The sequence below is a fragment of the Chinchilla lanigera genome, unplaced genomic scaffold, assembly GCF_000276665.1.
Source record: "Chinchilla lanigera isolate Chin_1 unplaced genomic scaffold, ChiLan1.0 scaffold00001, whole genome shotgun sequence".
NCBI lineage: Eukaryota > Metazoa > Chordata > Mammalia > Rodentia > Chinchillidae > Chinchilla > Chinchilla lanigera.
Window position 1 is genome coordinate 31,708,296 of NW_004955402.1, and position 10,401 is coordinate 31,718,696.

The window sequence follows — 10,401 nt, forward strand, 5'->3', positions numbered from 1 at the left end:
TTGAAGAGCAAATGGAAGAACCCACAAGCAAAGTCAAGAAGCTAGAACAGCTATCCTAAGCACTTCAAGGACACATTTCTCCAAAACATGAAGTTAATGCTGGGCGTGATGGCACATACCTCTAACATCAGCACTCTGCAAGGCTGAGGCAGGAGGAGCACATGTTCAAGCCTAGCCTGTACAGTTTAGCAAGGTCCTGTCTGAAAACAGAAAATATAAAGGGCTGGGGTTGTAGCTCATGGCTAAGGCCCTGGACTCAATTCCCAGTGCTGCCTGTGTCCTGAGGGGCCGGGGCTTGCCTGTCCCACTGGGGGCCTCACCCATGCACCCTGCTGCCTCTCCCGCAGGCTAAATCTCAGCCTTGTCAGCCTGCCTTTCTCCTGAGGAGCCCATCCTGTTTCCCCAGGCCTGATGCCTTTGCACCACTGCTCAAAAGAGGGGTCACATGAGCCTCTCTGCTTTTAATTTAGGTTATTGTTACTGCTGTCAGTCTATTGAAGTACTTTAATGAATGCTTGTATTGTTCTCATGCCCACAGCCTTTTCAAATGATCAGCACATTATAAAACACAATAATGAGTCTAATTCCTCGCCCCACAATCCACACAGACAACAGCGTTGCTAAGTCCTCCAGACGTGGATAGCAGTAGAAAGAGTTTGGAATTTACAGGCAGCGGAGAAAAGCTTGTTCCTGCCTCTGCCATTTAGTGCTGGTGATCCGTGCGCCAGTCATCTACTCACCCATTCGGGATTCACTGGGATCTTCCTGTGTTGGTCACATAGTCTTTGTAGAATGGCAACAATGCCCATCCAGCTAGGGCTGTTTTAGAAGAGCTAATAAAATCATGCATGTTCAAGTTAAATTCTATACGAATGGATGTTGTTGGTCTTTTTTTTTTTTTTTTCTTTTTTCTTTTTTTGGGTACCAGGAATTGAACTCACGACCTCACGCTTGCCAGACAGGTGGTGTGCCACTGAGCTAAATCCCTAGCCCCATTGTTGGTCTTAATAAGAAAAAACAGGCTGGGGATATAGCTCAGCGGCACAAGCGCCTGCTTGGCAAGTGTGAGGTCCCAAGTTTGATTCCTGGCACCAATAAAAAATAAAAAATAAATAAATAAAAGGGACTGGGGGTTTAGCTCAGCAGCACAGCGCCTGCCTGGCAAGCGCGAGGTTGTGAGTTCAATTCCCAGTACCGGAGAAAAACCAAAAAAAAAAAAAAAAAAAAGAAAGAAAAAACAAAAACAAAATTGGAGGCATGAGCTGGATGTGATGGTATACACCCATAGTCCCACTGCTTTGGGAGGTGAAGGCAGGAAAATTGTAAATTTGAGCCCATCTTAGTGACTTAGTGAGACCCTGTCTCAAAATCACAAAAAGACTGGAGGTGTAGCTCCGTGTGAAGGCTCTGGGTTCACTCCCTAGTACCACCAGGAAAAGAAAAGGAAAAAAGGAGGTATAACTCAGTGGTGCAGCACTTGCTTACAATGGCACAAAGCCATGGGTTCAATTCCTGTCATTGTAAAAACAAAGAAAGAAAGCTCAGAGGGGTAGAGGGTAAGGTCCCAAAGCATCCCTCTTGCTGTATCACTTGCTTGGGAGGAGCCCCTGTTCCAGAGTCAGGCCTCATCCCAGCTTGCCTCACGCCAACATTTCTTCAGGTCAGACTTCGCCTGGGACATGTTTTTCTCCGCTGCTGTCCTCAAGGACCAGCCCTTCTGCAAGGCCCTCCACGGCGCTTCCTCTTCCATCCAATCCTCGCCCTGGGAATGAGTTTCTCCCCCTCATGTGCCCCGCACTGCACTGAACCCTCTCTGCTGCCACTTGTTCCTGGCGTGAGCCCTGTTCTAGGCAGGGAGCAGTGTTCTGGAAGGGGTTGAATACCTTCCTTCCTGGAATCCTGACTCGGCTCCCTTTGCCTGTGTGACCTTGTTGTGTCTTCTCTGAGCCTCAGTTTTCTCCTCGGTAAAACCTTCCTTGCTGGCTGTTGGGAGAGTCCCTACCAGTGCCTCTTGCTGTTGGAACAGGCTTCTAATAAACGTCTTTGGAGTCAAGTGGCCCTGCATGCACACCTGCTGACCTGTCAGGCTGGGGGAACCGGTCACTTAATCTGTGCAAATGGCAAATACCAGAGTGATCCCCACCATGCAGCAGCTACCCCCTGGCGGGGGGGGGCGGTGTTGGTACTTCACATGTCACCAGGGAAGATCAACTCTGGATCCCTCTTCAGAGGCACTCCTTTATGTTTTAGTACCACTGGGAGCTGCACATAGTGGTGCACGCCTGTAATCTCAGCTACTTGGGAGGCTGAGTCAGGAGGCTGCAAGATTGAGGTCAGCCTGGGCAATTTAGTGAAGTCCTGTCTCAAAATAGTACTGAAATCCCAGCACTCGGTAGGCTGAGGCAGAAGGATTCCTGTGAATTTAAGGCCAACCTAGACTACATAGCGAGACACTGTCTCAAAAAAAAAACAAAAAAGGGCTGGGGATATAGCTCAGTGGTACTTGCACCTGCCTCGCAAACGCAAGGCCCTGAGTTCGATTCCCAGTATAAAAAATAAATAAATAAAAAACAAACAAAAAAGAGCATCCCTGGAGGAGATGCCAGAGGCGGGGAAGGGGATGGTGACTCACTCACAGGGTCCATGCCTTCTCCACCAGTGGCCTTGACATCTTCAGCAGCTATGAGTGCCCCAAACCCCTTGTTGTGGGGTGGCTGTGGAGGCTTCACTATAGAAGCACGCAGGGTGAAATCACTGGTCTTTGGTAACTGAATCTCTCGTCCCTGCCCTATGTGACGGGTGGAGTGGGGAGAGGGGTGGAGCCTGGGGCTGAAAATTCCAAGCCTCCACACAGTCGGTTCCTCTGGTGACCCATCCCGAAGTTCTCTCAGGTCCCCCAAGAGTCACCCCCTGAACCTAAGCTCACCTGGGTGAACCAGGATCCCTGTAAATAACAAGATTCCCACCACTCCGGAAATTCCTGGAGCGTCAGGACCTGCATGCCAGGAACCAGGGCAAATTCCACATAGAGGTGTATTTTTCTCCTACCACGGCCCCTTTGATGTCTTTCTTATTTAAATGCCACGGCTTTCAGAGGGGAATCTGTAGAGGGTGGAAACTTCTGAGGGCTGGAGGCACCCCTCCTTCCCTTCTTTCTCTCACCTCTGCAGTCCTCAAAGTTAGCCTTTCCCTCCCCCAGCTGCTTGCACCCGTCTGTGTGCAGTCTTTTGCTTTCTTGTCTCCAAGCAGTCAGCGGGCTCTGGGAGGATCCAGCTTTGTGCTGTTTTATTTTTGGTGTTTTTGAGACATGATCTCACTTCGCAGTGCAGGCTGGCCTTGAACTCACTATGTAGACCAGGCTGGACTCGAATTTGAGGCAATCCTACCTGCCTCAGCCTTCCATCGTACTCTGCTGGTTTTGACCCCATGTTACTCTGTAGAGGACTAGAACATCACTTGCAGCTTCCCATTAGTCCTTTAAAAATAAAGCCCCGGGAGGGACTGAGTGCGTAGCTCAGTGGTGGAGTTCATGGTTAGCATGCTTGAGGTCATGGGCTCAATCCCCAGCTTCTAAGATAAAATTAATAAAAAATTAATTAATGGGTGAAAGCCCAGACTCCGTACAGCCTGCACTGCCTTCCTCTTAACTGGATGCCTTCTCTCCAGCCACAGGCAGCCTGGTCCTTGTATTATAACAGCTAAGTTAGGTAGAAATGTGACAGGCAGTCAGACAGGGCTCCGTCCTCCAGGAAGTCTGTGCAGAAGATGAGTACACAGTACAACTGTGGGTGGAAGCATATTCGTTAAAGGCCAGGCCTCAAGACAACGATGAAGTGACTACACTGGCATAATTTGCTCAGGGATGAACAAGTATGATTGGTATTCTAAACAGGCATCCGTCACCTGGGTGGGGAACCAAGACCTTGACCCATCCCTTGCAGGAAAGGTCCTTGTTCTTTCCAACCTGCTATGTGACTGTGAGCACTCATTGTGTCCTCTCTGCCAGGCCATGTGCTAGACACCGAGAGGCTAAGGAGGCATTGATATAGGGGAAAGAAATGCAACTCCCAACCTGCTGGATATCTGATACACAGAGTTCACGTTCCCCAAAACCGAAGAATGAATTTTTTTTTTTTTTTTTTTTGGTACCGGGAATCAAACTCGGGACATTGTGCTTGCCTGGCTGGCACTTGTGCTGCTGAGCTATAGCCCCAGCCCCCAAAAAATGAATTTGAAGGAAAAACAGAGGTTAAGAGCAGGAAATACTGTATTTATTGAGAGACACAGGAGGGGAACCAAAAATGGGTTGCTGGACTCCATTTTACAGAGCAAGTTTTATAGAGCAAAATCACGAGGTGGGTACAACACAGGATACAACTATGATCAACCAATAAGATTACAAGTTTAGCTGGGGTGTGGTGGCGTATGCCTAGAATCCCAGCACTTGGGAGGCTGAGGCAGGAGGATCATTGCAAGTTCAAAAGCAGCCTGGGCTACAAAGTGAGCTCAAGTCCAGCCTGAACTGCACAGTGAGACCTTGTCTCAAAAAACAAAAACAAACAAAAAAAACCAAACCCAGAAAACCTATAAGTTTAGCTGCCTAGGTAATGTTGATCCAATGGGGAAGCAGGTCACATAGCAAGTGTACAGGAAAAAAAACAAAGACCTTTTTGGGAAGAGACAACCAGGGTGAGCACAATTTCCAATCCATTGTTCATCCTCCGGGGAGGCACGTAGGACTGGTCATCTTGTCTTAATCTTGAGGCCTGGCCTCCAACTGAAGCACCGTTGTAATGTGTTTTCACCCTCTGTTGACTCCCCTGGGGGCTGAGCCCTGTCCAACTGCCTGTAATAGTTCCACCTTGCTTAGCTGTCCATAATAGCATGACCTGTGCTCTTCCTTCCGACAAGGGCTTGCTTCCCCTTCTTTAACGCAGTCAGCAGGTGCCAGGTCTTCCTCGACAACCCCTCCCTCTACTTGGTCCACAGGCCCACATCCTCCTGCCAGCCTCTCACCCACTTGGCACCTGGCCTAGCTTCCTTGTTTTGACATCTTGCAGGTTTCTGACTCTTGGCCCTCCTCTGTCCCCTCAGGGCGTGTGTGCTGAGCGGCTGGGCCCTGAGGCTTTGCATGCACCGCAGGGTCTTCTGCCTGCGGCTGCTCCGGGCTCCACTTTCAACCTGCATCCTCAGGAACATGACCCTGCGGCCCCAGGATGGCAAATCAGATGGAAGAGACAATGGTCTGCTGTGAGGGCAGGGAGGCTGCCAGTTGAGATGAGCTGTCAAAGGAGCATTCTCCCCTCCCATGAAGGCCCACAAAGCACCCAGTCATTCAGGGTGATTCCTTTCATTAAAAAAAAAAAACCAGAGGTGTTAATGGACACCTGTAATCCCAGCACACTCGGAGGCTGAGGCAGCAGTGTCACAAGTTTGAGGCCAGCGCGGGCAACTTAGTGAGACACTATCTCAAAAAGTAAAGAGGAGCTGGGGATGCAGCTCAGTGGGGGAGTGTTTGCCTAGCATGCATCAAGGCCCAGTACTGTAAAACAAACGAGGGGAAGTAAGTATGCACTTGTTGATAAATTTAAAACTGTCCTTTGTATTTTTTCTACTTTTAAACAATTTTAAAGTCTTTCTATATGCTTTTTTTTGTTTGTTTGTTTGTATGTTTGGGGTTTTTTTGTCTTTTTGAGACAGGATCTCGCTATACAGTTCAGGCTGGCCTTAAGCTCACTTTGTAACCCAGGCTGGTCTCAAACTCACAATGATCCTCCTGCCTCAGCCTCCCAGGTGCTGGGATTACAGGCGTGTGCCACCATGCCTGGCTAAAGTCTTTCTATATGGACTGGGTTCCCGGGGGTCACCTGACTGGGAAGAAGGGCTTGGAGCTGGATCCCAGAGCATTTCACCCAGCCCAGAGCAGGCAGGGAGCGGAGGGAAATGCCACTCCCGGCCCCACTCGGCTTCTGCCTGGCTCCACTTTCACGACAGCCTCCAGCATGTTCCATTCTGGCTCTGGTTCCATGTGAACTTGTTGCTGTGGAAAAATGAGCCTTTGAGATGGAAATGTTACTGGAAGTGAGCGCTGAGAACCTGTGTGCCTAGGAAGTGTGCCCTGGAGTGCAGGCATCAGGATGGCCTCTTCTAGAACATTCTCTCTGAGCTAGAAATGTGCTGTGAGCTTGAGATACATGAGTCTGTCCACCTTCTTCCTTGGGAGGGATTGCAAGGAAGAACTAGGAGATCATCCTCGCTGGACAGGCCAGGACACTGAGGCCTGTCCCATAGGGGAAGTGACATAACTGCAGAACCAGGTTCCCATTCAGATCTGTCAGACTCCAGAGCTTCTGATCCTGAGGACTATCTGCCCTGCCACTTGGAACCCTTCAAGTGCTTCTGGATGGTTACCACGTGGAGGCTACAATTTCACTCCCTGGAACGAGCTGGCAAGGCAGAGCAGGGAGAGTTAACTGTGGAACGGCAACCAGTTGCAGGTTCTGTGGCTCAGAATGCAGAAGTTGAGCATTTCCCCAGATTCCACTGCCTGTGGTGGATGCTGGGTGATCACAGATGCTTGGGGTGGCAGCCCAGCTCCCAGAACTCTGAGAAGGAAGGGAGGGGCAAGCCCAGCCCAGAGCGACAAGGATCTCTCCGTTACCTAGAGTCCTTCTAATTGTTTCTTTATTTATGCATTTATTTTGATTTATTTGATTATTTATTTATGCATTTATTTATTTTGATTCAACAGAGGACCTTAAGTATGCTAGGCAAATGCTCTACCACTGAGTGACACCCCTGGTCCAACAGCACCCACCTTGCAGGGCACAGGGTGGTCAGGAAGGCCGCTTGGTCAGGAAAAACAGACACAGGCTACCAGCAAAGCCAGGTTGGCCACTTTCTGATGCTGAGGCTCAGGCACCTGCTGCAGGCCCAACCCCATTCCACGGGGTGCAGTAGGTGCAAGAAATGGTGTTGAGGACTGATTCTGACAGGCCGTGACAGACCTCCAGGGCTGCGACAGAGCCGACCCACGGATGTGGCTTGGTAAGACACTGTAGGCAGACCAAGGCGTAGACGTGTTGTAGGAGGCATCCCTGGGCACAGGTGGTGGGAGGCCAGGGTAGGGGGGCAGCAGCGTGGAAGGGATGGGAAAGACACCTGATGGAGGTAGTTTTTGGAGAAGATGGCATTTCAGGAACTTTTTTTTTTGAGTCAGGGTCTCACTATATAGTTCAGGCTGGTCTTAAATTCCCTAGATAGCCCAGGCTGGCCTGGAACCCCTTGCAATCTTCCTGCCTCTTCCTGCTTTGATCTTCCTACCTTAGCCTCCCAAGTGCTGGGATTACAGGTTTGTGCCACCACACTCGGCTTCAGGAGCTTTTTGAAGAGCTGAGTACTGGATGCATAGGAGACTCTAGGAGACAATCCCGAGGCAGAAGTAGGATGAACTGGCTGGCTCTTCCTGCTCCTATAGGGGAAGTAGAAGAAGAAATTGTCTCAAAACAAACAAACAAACACACACCAAAGCAAGTAAGCAACTGTCTCTGCAGTAATTGAAACATTGTGGTAGGAGCTGGAGCTGGAGCTGGAGCTGAGTGGATAGAGCACCTGCCTAGTGCATATGGGGCCCAGATTCAATCCCTAGCATTGAGGGAGGAAAAAGGTAGTAATAGAAACGTTAGTAATTAGAATGCCAAGTAGCCAAACCTCCAAAAATCTGCAGTCCATTCACTGTAGAGAACTGACTTGTTAGGATCAAACAGGAGAGGGAGCCAAGGTGATACGCTATAAGTCAGGTCCTACCTCAGTATTTCTGTAGCACTGATGAGATGACATTGTCAAGGAATCCTTTTAAAACTGACAGTGCTAGTTCACATTCATTCACTCATTTCAAGAGTGACAGCCGTGAAGCTGGTGTGTGTGTGTGTGTGTGTGTGTGTATATGCACGCAAGCACACACAGTGTTTGGTTTTTATTTGTTTTGAGATAGGTTGATGCTATGTTGTACCGGCTGCCCTCAAACTTGTGATCCTCCTGCCTCAGGCTCCCAAGTGACAGATTACAGGTGTGCACCACCAAACAAGCAACTGTGATTTTTGTGGTTACTTTCTCTTCTCTTTTTCTCCTGAAAGAGCTTGGGCTTTTGTCACTACCCCACAACCCACAACCGCTCCAATCCCTTGAGGACTAAGGTAGCAGGAAATGAATCAACACACAAGTGCAATACACACACAAGTAAACTATTCATCTGGCACTCAGTATGTTCTCAGCAAAACTCAAGGAAGCAGTTGGTAGTCGTGGTTTAAAAGGTAAACTGAGGCAGTGGACTGTGTTGGAATCTAACCCTGAGGTTTACTGATGTGTCATCTTGGGCAGGTCACTCTGTGCCTCAATTTCCCCTTTGTAAACTGGGATGAGTAAGAGCTTCAAAGTTACAGAGTTGTTATGAGGATTAAAGGAATGAATCCATTTTTTTTTTGTTGTTGTTTTTGTTTTTTGAGATGGGGTCTCCCTATATAGTTCAGGCTGGCTTTGAACTCACTATGTAGCCCAGCTGGGGGCACAGCCATCTTCCTGCCTCAACTTCCCAACTTCTGCAATTACAGGTGCCACTATATCTGGCTCCAAATCCTTTTTTGTTACTGTTGAGAGTCTGAGATAGAACTGAAGGATTTGTTTGCTAGGCAAGTGCTCTATCACTGAGCTACATTAATTTCATATTTCAAAATACTGTACCTAGTGGAATCCAAGTAGGGTGGTGTACACCTGGCATCCCAGATACTTGGGAGGCTGAGGCAGGAGACCAGCAAGTTTGAGGGCAGCCTAGGCAATTACGTCTCAAAACAGAAAATAAAGAAGGTGGGTAAGGGAATAGCTCAGTGCTAGAGCACCCCTACCAGGTCCAACCTGTGTACCAGAAAAAAACACACAAAAAAGCAAATCAAAGCAAACCACAAAACTAGTAGAGTGGTTTTCAACACAAAGAAATGATGATAACTGTCCCTGGTGATACATATGCTAATTACTCTGATTTGATCATTATGCAGTGCACGTTTTGAAATGCCACACTGTACCTCTTAAATAGTACACTTATTATGTATCAATAAAAGCCTAATTAATAAACCCAGAGTGAACTGGGGCAGCTGATGGGCCTGATCTAAAAGGGAGACCGACGTTAGGGCGCTGTGGGGGTATTCACAATCTCCTCTAGGGAATCTCGCCTAAAGTTCTAGTATAGCTCCTTAAAAGGTAAAGGACCTGTGACATTTTCTACTCAGGTCTTTCAAATTCTTTCATTACCCGCTCTGGCTCTGAGTATCCTGCACTGCTTTCAGTGAGCCAGGTTTTGAGTTGTGAAACTGTCCTTGGCATCTGGCATCTTCCCTTTCTCCTCCGAAGCCCTCTACTGGTCCAGGGGGCCTGCGCCGGGCTCCCTTTCCCATGGGTCCCGCGTCCTGTGCGCGATGCACCCGCTTCTCCATCCGGAGGAACGGCCCAGTCAGTTCAGAGGGGGCGCGGGTGTGTCATCCTCTCCTGGGCGCGCTGCAGACCCGAGCCGTGACTCTGCAGAGCTGGAATTTAGGGCCTTGGAACGCGCGCAGCGGCGGAGCCGGGTCTCCCCGGCAGAGAGCGTCTCACCAGCAGGTGGCGCGCTATTCGCCATAGCGCGGTTCCCGTGCGAGGTTCCCGTGCAGAAACTTGAACAGGATGTTGATGCTACTGCTGGAGAGGAGCACAGCCCAGTCTTTCCCAGCCGAGCTGCTGGCTTCCGCGGAAAAGTGAGGACTCCCTGCTGCAGTGAGTCAGTATCAGACATCGCGGGCTTCATTCGGGAGGGGGTGAGTACTGGGCAGGGCACGGGAAGGAGGGCCTTTTCTTAAGGCACTGTCCTTGGCTTGCATGGACTGGCTTTCCTACCCTCTGGGAAAGACATGTCTAGAAGTAGCTGCCAGAACCGAAAGAAGCCGCGCAGCAAAGAAGCCTGGGAGGCCGGCGCCGCGGAGTCGGTGCTCTGCAGCGGGAGCTGGATTCCCTATCGCCAGATGGCGCTGTCTGGCTTTCTCCCGGCCTCCGGCCCCAGTCACCAGAGGCTGCCGCCGCAGTGGCCGCTCTACCCCGCCGGCGCAGACTCTGTGGTTCCGGGCGGAAGTGAGGCGCAGAGCGGAACGGCCTCTGGTGACATTTTCTTGGGGCGGCGCGGACGACTGAAGGGAATTGGTGGTGGAGGCTGCGGAGGCGGCGAGGTTCCCTTTGGTCCCGGCGGGGGCTGTGCCCGCGACCCTCTGCTCGCTGAGGGGACTTGTGCCGAGGAGGAGAAGGCGGCGGCGGCGGCGGCCGGCGCGTCCCGAGTCACCGCGGCCGGGGGTCGGTGCGTGCCCCTACGGGGCGCGCGGACGC

General features: G+C 50.3%; 1 protein-coding gene across 3 annotated transcripts in view; it reads left to right on the forward strand.

The window, feature by feature from the left end:
* Nucleotides 1-9,700: 9,700 nt before the first annotated feature.
* The window catches only part of LOC102028597 (chromosome unknown open reading frame, human C18orf25), a 92,406-nt gene continuing 91,705 nt past the window's right edge, over nucleotides 9,701-10,401 (forward strand). For 2 of the 3 annotated variants that reach the window (XM_005372867.2, XM_005372870.2), the window contains exon 1: nucleotides 9,752-9,842. The gene's annotated coding sequence lies outside the window, so the exon portion shown is untranslated. Of the gene's footprint in view, nucleotides 9,843-10,401 lie in introns of all 3 variants that reach the window. The other variant, XM_005372869.2, reaches the window with a different exon arrangement.